A 12,882-nucleotide genomic window follows, 5' to 3' on the forward strand; every position below is an offset into this window, starting at 1 on the left:
GCCAGGTTGCAGACCAGTTTTAGGGCTAAAAATCTGAACAATTTGTACTGCGTTCTTGATACTCCAAACACACCTTGTGCACTTAAATCTTTCCTAGTATGGTCAGTACTGTGAATTATGGAGTGCTGTGCTGGTCCCTGGAAAGAGGTGGCTGCTCAAGGCTGTCAAAATCCCTGAGGCCAGCCTCCATGGAAAAGCAAAGCCAGAAGAGTCATCTGCACCCAACACCTCCTGATAACCATGAGCCACCAGACACATACCTTGGGGAGTACCAGGCAGGAGGTGGCTCTGCCTTCTTGTCCCTTTGCACTGCAGAAATCTGACAACGTCAGGCACCTTCATCCCACCGCTGCTCACGGGTGCAGCCCCAGCACAAGCTGCATCCAGCTCGGAGGTGCAGTTTGGCCAGTCATGATCTGGAAGGTCAGAACCTGGGCTAAAAGCAAAGCTGTACTCTCTGGCATGAATTTAGTCAATTCTCTGTTACTTCAAATTCAATTGCTAGACCTACATCCTAGACACTAATCTCATAAAAAAGTTATGGATACTGTAAATTTGACTTACTAAGGATTCCCTGGAAATCCTACTGAATTTGTCTAACTTCTACTCACTCAAAGATTAAGAGGGAGAAGAGTGGCACAATATCAACAGCACCCTATACCTCAGCCTATCTGACATGCCTAAATGAATAACAAGAGGGAGGTAACACACGATGGCGGCTTTGCACGTGGTAGTCTGCTGAACACTGATGCCAGGTGTTCACAAACAGCTACAGTGACATAAAAAGAACCATAAAGTGCTTTGGGATCCTTCAAGAGCAATGATCCTTCAGGATCCGCTCTGCTGAAAGAGCAATTCCCACCAGGGTAAGCCTCCCCATGCACCCGGCTATAGTGGCTGAGAACAACTGACGCACTCCTGCACTTGCAGACCAGCCCCAACCATCGGGGACTGATGGCAAGGGGATTGCTGTCATGGATTATACCATTAATTTGTCTTCCCGGGCCAAACTTTTTTATTATTACTATTTTTTTTTTAATATACTGAGGTGAGATGAACCTGCTGTTTTTCTGGTCAGACTCTAGCAAGGGGAATAGGTACTGTTTGCCGTCCTTTGTAACTCTTCTCATTCAGGCTGATAAAGGCATCAGTTTAAAGCTGCTCTGTTTACCAAAAGTTCAGACAATAAAATCCACACAGGTCAACATGAGATCTAACTGAAGGAGACATATCCTTGGACTGAAAATACCATGGCTGTTGCATTAATGTGCTTGACTTTTGTACATACCTAGTGAGGGCAGCTGCAAAGCATGGAATAATTAGGCAGGAAAGGGAATATATAAATTAGATGGTCCTGTCAGATACTAATAAAGAGAATTTTTTGGTCTGAAACATGTTTCTTGCACTGCTGCTGAAGAGGAGGTCATTGCTATTTGTTAATTGTACCTGCCAAATCTCAGAGTTAGAAGAAAGATACGAAGATCGTCAGGATTTTTACTTCTTTAGAACTTAAGTAGTATTTTCCAGGTTTCAGTTTAATGTTCACATATGCTCGTGAAGAGAAAGATAATTGTGACATTGACTTGCAATCTTAAACTGATGTAACCCTTAACTTCCATGTTAATGCAGTTCAACACGAGCAAGTCTTGGGCACTTGTGGGACACTGTGGAAGAGTACGACAACAGATGAGTGACTGGCACTGGCACCTTGTCACAGGTAGCCTGTCCACTTTGGTGGCCTCTCAGCTGCTTTACCAGCCCTCTAAGGCACTAATGTTACTCTAGCTGGGGGCAGGAGGGGTGGGAAGGGTCTGTAATTCCTCAGCCCAATCATGTAACCAAAGGGACAGAAGCTCAATCTAAAAAGCAAGCAAATTTGGTGAAAAATAAAACTCAATGACCCCTTGCAATATGAACAGGAGAAACATGAAAGGTCAAGGAGAGGAGATTTCAAGCTGAGCTTCACCGACAGCCTGAGTCGGTTCCCCCAGGGCCTGTGACAGCCTCTCTGTGGCCTGTGCCCAGCTGGGCAGGGGCACCCTCACCCTGGAGCTGGCACTGGGTCTGCCTGCTTCTGTACAGAGCTGTTTCAGCACACTGAGACAGCAGACACTGAGTCCTTTTTTCCTTAATGTGCTGAAGCAGCTCATAATGAGGTCAAACTGGACCTAGAGCAGGTGGGAAGTGGGGGCGAGGGCTGAAAAGCTCTGGTCTGAAGGGCAAAATCTCTGTCAGCTTTGGACTCACAAGGAATGGTGAGATCTGGCCAAGCTTTCCCTGGAGAATAGAAGCAGCTGTCTGCTTGAAAATTCCTCTTATTTTCCACAATAAGAGAATGGGGTGTTGAAATGATAATATCATGCTAAAAGAAGAAAGTAAACCGTAGAGCCAAAGTCATCACAATCCTGGTAGATGTCCGAGTAAGCACCAGGAGCTCAGGAGGTCTCAGCCTTTGTTTCCCGTGACGGGCGCCACATTTGACGGAAAGAAGGTCCCCATCTGGGAGACGGCACCCCAGGGTGCATGTCACAGCTGCAGATGTTGCCTAGCCCTTCCTGATGACCCAAGAGCACTTGAACGTCAATATTTTGGCTGAGGTACAGCAGACCAATGTATGCACCATGACTGCTGATTTACAGATACACTCATCAACCTTTTGTACTACCCTTTAACTGCTTCTTGTTAACAGAGTCTCAGTAATCATTGGAAATAATCAACATGCATATTTGGACTATTGTTTAATAACGGATTGTGTAAGAAAAAAATAACTAGTCAGCAATACTTCCTGGATAACAGTATATAGTTATAAAAATAACTGGAAAAATGCCCATTTTTTATATTATCTCTATGATGAGTCATTGTTTTCTTCCTTTGCTTTATCACTGTCTCCTTCCTTATTAAAAAAACACACACCATTTTCCAGAAAGAAATGCTTCAAAATATTTTCCATGGGCTAATACTTCAAGTACCATCTGGATGATGCTCTTAGTCATGTGGTTTAATGTTAGCTAGTCCTATGAGAAGCAGGGAGTTAAACTCGATGATCCTTATGGGTCCGTTCTAACTCAAGATATTTTATGATAATTTTCTACACCTTTGTAATCCTTTTCTTTATGTTCATTCTTTAACATATCTAAGTGCAGCATTTGGCTTGAATATGTAAGATAAACATTTTGAAGCAGAAAGGTTGGCAGAAAATGTATTTGAGATTGTTTCTTCCCTGCTACCTGTGGATTGGTGAGGTACAGAACATGATTTTAAATATGGGTAACAAGGGTGTGTGAAATATGTCACATCTGAAAAATATCCCAATGTCAGCTCCCCAACACCTACGTGTCGGTCTCTGTGAGGGTGGAAGGTATGTAGTAACTGAAGTTTCTTTACATCAACTGGCAAGGAAGATACTGTAGTTCTTCGCCTCCTCACACACCTTCCAACTACAATTGTATCAAACATATTTTCTGAAAGTGGAAGGAAAGTTCATGATTAACAGCCCATAAGGAGATAGACAGAGCAGACTTTCATATGGACTGTTATGAAAGGAATCTCTCAACTATAAAACTATAAAAAGACCAGTAGGCTCAGTTTCTTTTTTTTTTTCTGTGAAGTTACAGACAGTAGTTCAAATAAAGACTAAAAGAAGCTCTGTAAACAGCCCTAAGGGCTGGCTTTAATCTGAAATTGGTTACACATTTCTTTATTATGAAGAGCATCTAAATCTATCACAACTCTTCAAGGCATAGTCTGTTGTTATATCACAGCAATGCATTTTGTTCTTCTTTTATTTCTTTTGGGGGTTTGAATTCATAACTCTATGGGAGCAGAAAGTGGTTTGCCTAAGGCTCAGTCATCAGTTCAGTTTACCCACTTCTCAGGACTGCCTGATCCTGAATCTATCACCTTACTTAGCCTGAACATGCCCTGGGCACACTGCTTTGGTCACGCCATTTGGGCAGAATTGCCTGTTTTGGAGAGAAAGAGACTTATCGCTTGGCTAAAGTAATCTGTATTTGGGCAGACAGTCATCCGAGCTCCACTAACGAGCTTGAAAAGAGCTACAAGGGTGATAGTCATAGCTGGTTCAGATCCAAGTTTTGTTTGTCTAGTTCATGCTGACAATGCGAACCACGCGCGCCACAGGGAGCTGAGGCCAGGGCTCCAGCTCTGCTTCAGCCCAGCCACCACCATGGGCATGCAGTCAGACCCACCTCTCTCTTGCCTATTCTCTCTCTGACTCACCTACTCCCTGCTGCATGGACACAAAAAGAGGAGTAAAGAGTGTCCTCACCTAAGATAAGCTAGGCACCACATTTAGGGAACTTTGAAGGGTTTAGATCGCTCTTTTTGCCCACTTTTCTTCCACAAATACTTTGACCATCACAAATAAGACAGTCAGTAATCTGCAGTCACTGCCAGGACCATATAACTGTCTTTAAAAAGACTTCAGCAGACCAGAACACAAAATGTTGAAGACATCTCATGCTTCTTGTTGAGTTTTGTCTTCTCAGGTAAGAGGTAAACACCTCGCATAAATGTACCAAGCTGTTTACTGGTACATCCCAAGAATGGATGTTTACATCCCAAGAAAAATGTAGTGAGGGTGAGAAGCACCCAATATACTACTCAGCTCTCTGCTAAAAAGAAATCTGAGAAAAAATGAGAAAATTTAGAAAAAAGTTCTCAACCTGGGCATTTCAGACAGGAAGACTGGATTCTTAATTACACCCACTGGTGTCAATAGCCTGGGGAATTATCTAACACAAAAAAACCCCACAACAACAACAAAAAAAACCAAAACAAAACCAAAACCAAACACAAAAAAACAACAACAGCAAAAATCCAACACCAAACAAACCAAAAAAACTACACAGGTGCTTCTTTGCATCATTAACCAAAAACTAGCAATTTCTTCACTAAAGCATAGACAGAGGAAGAAGAAACTTAGGAACTTGCAATGCTGAATCTTGCCATTCCTATCTCTGCAACTAATGACTATTAAGACAACGGAAGTCAAAAATAATTAAGAACGTAGGAACAAGCTATATGTACAAACATCCATTTGACAGACAGCTGTGAAATAGGCTGGTCGTCTCCAGCTAGATTTCCAATAACAAAACCAGAATCTCTATGGCGGGTAAGAGAATTTTGCGCTTCCCAAACCTGCCCTGATTTTCAACATATGCAGACACAGGAAAAGTTAAAGATTAGTGTTCCTGTCCCCAGCTCTACTCTTGTGCCATTTATCAGACCCTCTTCCTTTCCAATCAAACTATACATCCTCTAATTTTTACATCTGCACAAAATGATGATGTTGTGAAGTCTAACTGACATCTAGGAAAATGTTTTCAGCTCCTCAGATACACGGACTTGTGTTATGATACACAGCATTAAAAACCACTAGGATGATCTGAACTACCTCTAGAAAGCTGGTAAGCCTTGGTAAAAACTTCAAATTCAAGTCATAGCAAGTTCCCAGCTAAAAAACTTTCCAAGGCCATCTTCTCTGCAGCCAGTGTCATGCTTTTTTCACTTAATACTTATATCCAGACATTAATCTAACAAGGCAAAGTACACTTTTGTGGATGCCTTTCATATCACTGCAGGTACAGCATGCTCTTAACTTAGCTGAATTTCCATATTTATGAAGCCAGTGTGCATTTAAAATTAGTTTGGGCTTCTGCCCACATTTTCAGTAATTTCCCTCTTTTTTTTCACAGCTTCACAGCCTATCAAACTTAACTATGTTCTGGAAAGCTTCAATGCAGAATACATTTTCCTTGTTATTTTACATGAGGCAGTGTCACTGCATTCATGAGCTTAATTCTTCGTACCAAAACATAAGCATGCACTGTTTAAAGTACGCTCTTCATTTCACTAACATTTCGTCAGATGCTTCATTAGGAGGCATTTAAACAACAGAAGATGAGCAAATATTTGCAAGATCATTTCCTATACCATGAACATCGATCAGTTCTGACCAACTTGGCATAAAACAACAGTACAGATTAAAGATAAAAACCAAATGTTATGTTTGGACTGCAGGACAACCGCATACATTATTTTCATCTACTATATTTTTTAAAAAAGTAAATTATTTTGATTAGTCTTAACACTTAGAGACTAGCTGGAGTACTTGGAGAGATTTAGCATTCTCAGTAAACACTGATGAAAGCTAGACAGGGTTTGAGCGTATCAAAAAACAACAAACAGCATGAGAAAAAAGAGGAACCAAGGAATTAGATGTCAGGCAGACTTATTTGAATTCCTGGAAAGGGAGTAGGAAAAACTGGTACTATTTCTTAATCATGAGAGCATAAGTAGATATTCAGGAATCATAGTCAGCCCCTAAGGATAGAGAAGTAATTAACAGTTTATGTTGAACTGGAAGGTGTACTGATAAGGGTTTTATGGAAAGATTCGGTGCAAAACATGTACTTAATAAATTATTAAATCTTAGAAAATGAACTTAAATTATACACTGCCCAGGAAGAGGCATTATTGCAGACTTGTCTATCCTGTAAATGGTTGTAGACGTGTCCTTCACCCGTGCCAGAGACCACTCCCCTAAAGGGATTTCCAAGTCCAGTTTGGCATGTCCAGCATTCAAGGGACGGTTCCCGTGGAGCAGTTTGAACACAGCCACCACCAGCCTGCTCTGGAGCAACCGAGAGCTTACTACTAGCATAGATGTGGAGTGCTCTAGTCCCGCTGTCCTGGGAGCTGGTGACATTGCAAGGTACACTGACATTATCAGTATAGAAGCTTTGTGTAGGTTGCTCAGGGGAGGGATGAAATCATCATCACTTTTAGAAACTTTATAAGAGGCTATATCTGTCAGCAACTGCTTAGTTTTAGCTGACAATGCCTTTGGGCAGGACCTTTTCAGTTCCCTGTTTCTATAATGTATATGATAAAAGGTTCCTATTCACAGGATATATACAATTTGAAGATCAATAACCTTTAAATTATGTCATGCCTTCTATTGCTTACTTGAGCATTAGAAAAAAGAAACCCCATTTGTACTTTTCTTTCTCCGGCATCCAGAACAAAAGAGAATATTTTTATTCAGTCATATTTTTATTCAAGCATGATTGAAATCTCTCCTAAATTCTAAAATTAGATATTTTTGAAGCTTACAAATCTGAAGTGACACATTGTTTCACAATACAGATAGTGTGACATGGAACTAACACATCCCAGTATGAGAACATGATGTGTGTGTACCGAAGCTTTATATACTTACTGTTTTTACAAGGCTCTGAAGTAAAATACAATTCTATCAGCTAAGAACTTGACATTTCCAGCATTACAACATATTTTCACTGTTACTGTATGTTAGGAATTATAATTGTTACTTTTGCAATTACCTTACTAAACTTCACATTTTTAGTATCTTTGAGTGATGCTACTCCTGTGTACACCCTAGGATGGCTGGATAACTTCTCCACCCCATGTGCAGCATCATCACCTACTTTTTCTCACATAGCAGGTGAAGCACCTTTACTGTCTGTTGCCTCTGTCTCTTTGCACAGACAGGAATGATGTGAATTAAGAGACTGGATCCACATGTTCTCTTCCATGGCAATTTGCTTTTGCAGGGATCTGCAACTAATGGACCCTTACTGAGGATCCCTACACATCAGTCTCATCATGAAGAGACTGAGGAAAACAGGGAATTGGCAAGAAATGTGCAGGGGTTAAAAAAAATAACAAAAAGCAGAGGACTGAGAGATAGATAGCAGGCTTGGGAGGGAATCTAATACTGGGAGACAGAAGATAAGTGACCGCAGGATGACAAACAATGTGTACCCACAGCCACTCAGAAGTATATACAGGAGGAAAACATAGCTTTCAACTGCTGCCTCCTTACTCACTTTTCTCAATTGATTTCTTTGGTTTGTGTGGTTGTTGCTTGAGACTTTTCTTTTCTTTTCTTTTCTTCTTTTCTTTTCTTTTCTTCTTTTCTTTTGTCTTCTCTTCTCTTTCCTTCCCTTTCCTTTCCTTTTCCTTCCTTTTCTTTCTCCTTTCCTTTCCTTTCCTTTCCTTTCCTTTCCTTTCCTTTCCTTTCCTTTCCTTTCCTTTCCTTTCCTTTCCTTTCCTTTCCTTTCCTTTCCTTTCCTTTCCTTTCTCCTCTTCTCCTCTTCTCCTTTTCTCCTTTTCTCCTTTTCTCCTTTTTCCTTGCCTTTCCGTTTTTTCTTTTCGTTGTTGTTGGTTTGTATTTGTTTTGTTTTGTTTCACGCTGACACTATAATTCGTTTCCTGAGGACATGGAGCCCAATTGCTTGGAGCCTCACATCTGGTTTGGACCCCAATTTGGAACACCAGCTATGACTTTCAAAACCTATTGTAAGCACTCATCTAATTGACTGTAAGAGTTGAATATAGGCGAGCAACAACCCAGCTTTCCAAGTGGGTTAATGTAGTAATCATGGCCACAGGAAGAGATCCAAGGTGAGTATGCAGCACAGGATGTTGTCCAAAGAAAGTGCCAGTGGACTGTAATGAGCTAAGATACATATATTTTGAAATTAATATTATTTCATAAGCAGGCCTCCCAGTTGCTAACTGAAAAAAAAAAAAAAAAGACATTATTAAACCCCTGTTAGAAAGTAGGGACTTGATAACAGTACCCGAAAAGGTAAACCCATGTCTGTGGCACCCTGTTGATGAGCCCTGCACTCACCCATGCCCTGGACTGTCTGGCTGCGACACCAGGCACAGCTTCATTGCCAGGTTGCTCTGAGCAAAATGCCATGCAGCAGACTGGGGAATCAAGCCTTGCACATCTGCAGTCTTGATAAAGCCTCCACTCAGTGGCACATAAAAGATGCTGCAGCTGCGGGTGGCAGAGCATCAGGGAAGCTGCTTGTGGTTCAGGTGCCAGAGCCAGCGATCCAAGCTGGCGTGGCATCACCTCGCTCCTGTCCCCAATCCAAGGCCCCGTGCCCAGGCTGAGCTGCTTTAAACAGCGAGAAAGGCGTCAGGGAGCCATGTGCGCTGTGCCTCACGCCGCTCCACTCTGACGGGCTGTGAATGTCCCTGTCTGGTCTCGGCACACCCAGAGCTGCAGCAGAGTCACTCACTCACTAATCAAGAGCAGACCGTGACTTAAACAGGCAGACAGCTTTCCCCAAAATACAGTAAAAATCATAAGAATACTTTAAAGCATAGGTTGAGGAACGACTTTCTTTCACTACTATTTCTGGTCCTTCTTCTGCAATCACAGGACATGTTATGTACAGACAAATTCACAAAATAGGCTCTTCTAGATATGTTTCCAGATTTCTGGTATTCATATTCTTTGTTAGTAATTATGTTTATTGTTCACATTGACATAAATGTGGCTGTTTCATGCCAGGTATTTTTAAATACAAAAATGTCTGAGTACTATTTTCACCAATATTTAGAAGAGGTCCAATTCTGCATTTTCTGGGTACTTACATTTCCTGATGAAGCCTGAACACTGGGTCACAGGGGGACAGCAGGAAGCATCCAGAGAATAAAATGCAGAATGAACTTAATAAAGAATATGCAGTAACTGGCTTATGAAATGAAATACAAAATTGAAGATTCTTGTGCAAGGAAAGACTGACCAGAGAAAGTTTATTTTAATGAAAGAAATAGTAAAGGATAATACACACACAGAGCTACCACTTCTTCATGGAAAGGTGTGAATCAATGTTTTAGTTCTCTGAACTGAACCAGAATAGTCTACCATGGGGCTGCTTACAAAAAGAGAAGCATATTTTCTTTCAAAGATGCTTTCTTTTAGAAGTCATCAATTGAAAAACTATGAGTCAAGCTGTGTTGGCATGAGAACAGGAGTTAAGCAGGATTATAGAATGTCTTTAAGTCTGAGAAAAAAAAACCAAGATGTCTCTTCAGGCACAGCAATCTCTGCCCTCTGATGTACAGACCACGAGAAATTCTTTTCATATTTGGACACTCTGTAAGTTAACTTACACTGCCCTAAGATGTTCACTCTTTGGCGCATTTAATAGGATGAATTTGTCAGAAAAGAAAGTAAAATATTGAAATGGTTAGGAAAACACAGTGAAGAGGACCCAAACTACTGGAACTGAAATGATTACAGTATTATGTGCAATTTCAGTCAAATTATGAAAGTGCACGAGAAGCAATGGAAAATAGTTAAAGGAAGACAATTCACAGAATGTGCTTGTATCTTGTGATTCTCAACCTGAATGTAAATAGCTCTCCTGCTAAATTTAAGGATTTCCTTCCTTTTTATCTTATTTCTAGCTTCCTCATTTATTTAAAATCCTTTCCCTATTTTGTGTCACTATGCTAAGTTTTGATATCATTGTATTTCACATCTTCAGTAAAGTAATTATAATGTAACCAGTTTCTAGTGGCTTACTCAATTCCCTTTTATTTTTAATCCAGCTAAGTATGAACAGCTTCATTGTTATGTGCTCTGAATGTAGCTATTTTGACAAATAACCAGTCAAGAAGCAAAATGGTCTCTTCTTTCCCAGACATTTTTTATCTTTGCAATGTGTGGAGATTGCACATTTCTACTTTCCCATTTCCTGTTAAAAATTTGTTGTAAACAGATTTAAGTCTGAATAGATCCTCAATTTTGCTTGTTTTAAAGTGCATCGTTAAGTCATATTACACAGTGAACTGTGCCTTTAACAGAAGCTTACCTTCAGATAGCAGCTTAACAACCATCACCATCCATGTGGTAGCTCTCAAATTAAAAGTACTGTCACCAGGAGAAAAGGCTGCTATTCTCACTGCCCAGTAATAAAAAACCTATTTTCTTGCAACATGAGGTGCAGGAGAAATCTTTCGGCGGATGGGAGATGTGTAATCAAGCCTCATTACTATTCCATCTGCCTCTCGATAGCTGATTCATCCCACTAACTCCCCCCACTGATCACAGGCATCATATATCCAATATATCTTTTCTTCTTCCTGTTTTTCTTGCTTTCCCCTTGTCATCGAGTAGACCCTAAGCAGGTGGAATTTTCGGCACCTTTTCTTCAAACCAAACTCATGCCAGGACACCAGAGGGAGCTGTGTTCCCTAGCAGGTTGTTTAAAAACAAATCTCTCCACCCTCCACGGTATCTTTGCAGAGAAAGTGCTTGCCTGTGAGCTTTCTCTCAGTGGCTTCTTGGGTTGCAAAACAGCCCCTAGAGCTCCTCTGCAGCTCTCTTGGAGAAACCCCTTCCTTTTCGTCACCCCAGAGGCTTCCCCACAGGTCCACTTTCTGTTCCTCTTAAGAAAACTGTGGTTTCCTTCCCATCCTCTGCACTGCAGCACACTCCTCCAAAGCACCCTCCCCCCCCATTCTGTGCAGAATCACCACTCTCAAGGAAGAAACCACCTCCTCATCTTTCTAGACAGCTCTGCCCTGTGCAAGTTGTCCGGAGCCAGGGCAAGCTGAAGATGCAGCCTGTCTTCTTCTCTGATCCCCAGCTGTGGCCTTTCCAAAGAACACAAGAGTAGCCAGGCAAATGGGGAGCAAACATACAGATATCTCATACCCTCCGCCCCCTCCCCATCCACACACACCCCCTCTTCCCTGGTCTGGATGCCGCAGCTGGGCTACTGGGGCTGCAGTTCCTTTCAGCTGGCTGCTTCTCTTGGTACACAAAGCATCCTCGCTCCTCCATTGCTTCCCCATAAGCAGGACTCCTGTCCTCCCGCAGGAACCCTGAACCCCCTGCACTTCTCCCAGCAGCATCTGCATTTCCCAGGCTCTGCTTTGCCGAGTCGTTATGGACTGGCCCAGCCTTGCCTGGCTCTCCCAGGGATGGCCAGCACTTCTGGTCCAGTCCAAACTCTTTTGTTTCTGCTTTGGCCTTTCCCTTCAATCACCTCACACTCCCGCTGCTATCTCGTATTTTTGTACCAACCTCAGTCTATATTTCTCCCAACATGAGTCTCTATTCCTCCCGTTACTGAATATCATTTCTTCCCATCTTTGGAACCTCTGTCCCATCATTAGCCTCTTCCGGTGGACCATGGAACAACTGCAAGTCCTACACGTATACTGCTATTGACTATAAAGAAAAACTATGTCAACTAGTTCGAAAAGCAGATGAGATTAATTTCGTCTAGATGTCTAGATCAAGAGTCTGGATTAAAAGGCAGTATAATGGTTGCACTGTGTGCATTCTCCTGAAACAAGAGCAAATATTTCCTCAGAGGAACCAGAACTGCTAGCCATACCTTTAAAATGTTTTAGATATCTTTATTTAACAGATATTGAATTAAAAGTTGTGCCCTGCAGAATGTCATAGAAAGGAGAAAGCTGGATATGGCAGATAAGGACACAGCTGAGAAAAGACAAAATGAACCCTGGCTGTTCCTGTGCCCGGATACGGTGACATCAGGACAACTTTATGCTTATGGAGCAGTTCAAACCTTTCCTATTGACCCCGGAAAATCTGGCTCTTGCCCATTGGAATCTGGCCTGAAGGCACTAGTTCATTTCACAACTATCTGTTCTGTTTGTATTTATAGATCTTTCTTACACTTTGTTCCAGACTATTCTTCACTTCCTTTTTTAGTCTCCTAGTTTCAGAAATGTAAATAACAAAATTAACTACTTCCAGTTCAAAACTTCTTTTTAGATTCCTGCTTTAGCCAAGGAACTGCAGCTAATATTTTCTTTTCTGTTACAAGTTACTGGTAGCGATATTAGCAAATAGTTTATCTGTAAATTGATATTCTTTTAGAGGAGGAGTATGTTCCATTCTTCTTTGTACATCTGTCTGTCATGGTTGTGTCACCATCTGACATTACAGAGAGTTACGATGGTGAATTCTTCCACAGCTTTTCCTTCCCTAAAGGAAAGGATTTTTCAGCCATGATGTATTTTCAATTTAGGGATATAATGCCATGAAATAGT

The 12,882-nt window shown here is 41.4% G+C and overlaps 1 pseudogene; it reads right to left on the bottom strand.

Annotated features, from left to right (window-relative positions):
• The window catches only part of LOC135984977 (macrophage mannose receptor 1-like), a 49,868-nt pseudogene extending 49,526 nt beyond the window's left edge, over nucleotides 1-342 (bottom strand).
• Nucleotides 343-12,882: the final 12,540 nt, after the last annotated feature.

This window comes from Caloenas nicobarica, chromosome 2 (genome assembly GCF_036013445.1).
Source record: "Caloenas nicobarica isolate bCalNic1 chromosome 2, bCalNic1.hap1, whole genome shotgun sequence".
NCBI lineage: Eukaryota > Metazoa > Chordata > Aves > Columbiformes > Columbidae > Caloenas > Caloenas nicobarica.